This window comes from Morone saxatilis, unplaced genomic scaffold (genome assembly GCF_004916995.1).
Source record: "Morone saxatilis isolate NCDOM2014 unplaced genomic scaffold, NCSU_SB_2.0 Contig5, whole genome shotgun sequence".
In the NCBI taxonomy this organism is placed as follows: domain Eukaryota; kingdom Metazoa; phylum Chordata; class Actinopteri; family Moronidae; genus Morone; species Morone saxatilis.
This window is the reverse complement of record NW_023340095.1, coordinates 24644054-24644350: the sequence shown is the minus strand read 5'-3', so window position 1 is coordinate 24644350 and position 297 is coordinate 24644054. Positions and strand designations below refer to the sequence as shown.

The 297-nt window shown below is 38.7% G+C and overlaps 1 protein-coding gene across 1 annotated transcript in view; it reads right to left on the bottom strand.

The window, feature by feature from the left end:
- epsti1 (epithelial stromal interaction 1) overlaps positions 1-297 on the bottom strand; it is a 13306-nt gene that overhangs the window by 3897 nt on the left and 9112 nt on the right. The window lies entirely within an intron of this gene.

Here is a 297-nt window from a genome sequence, read left to right as displayed (position 1 = left end):
AGCTATAAAGTTATTAACATGTTGTTGGTCAGTCTATAGTCCATACAATGTAAAAATGTAAATATGAAAGTAATTAACTGAGATTTATACAGTAAAAAAATATACCTACATGTACTGTGCACACACTTCTCCTTCATTTTCACTCTGTCCTAGGAGAACTAATGGGGTCAGCGAGGCGGTTATTTAGGATGGCACTAAAAGGAAGAAGGAACACACAGCCCACCTGTGTGAGCACTGTGCTCCCATCAAAGCTTAGCATTACAATCTCCCACTCAGACACACACATATACACACACA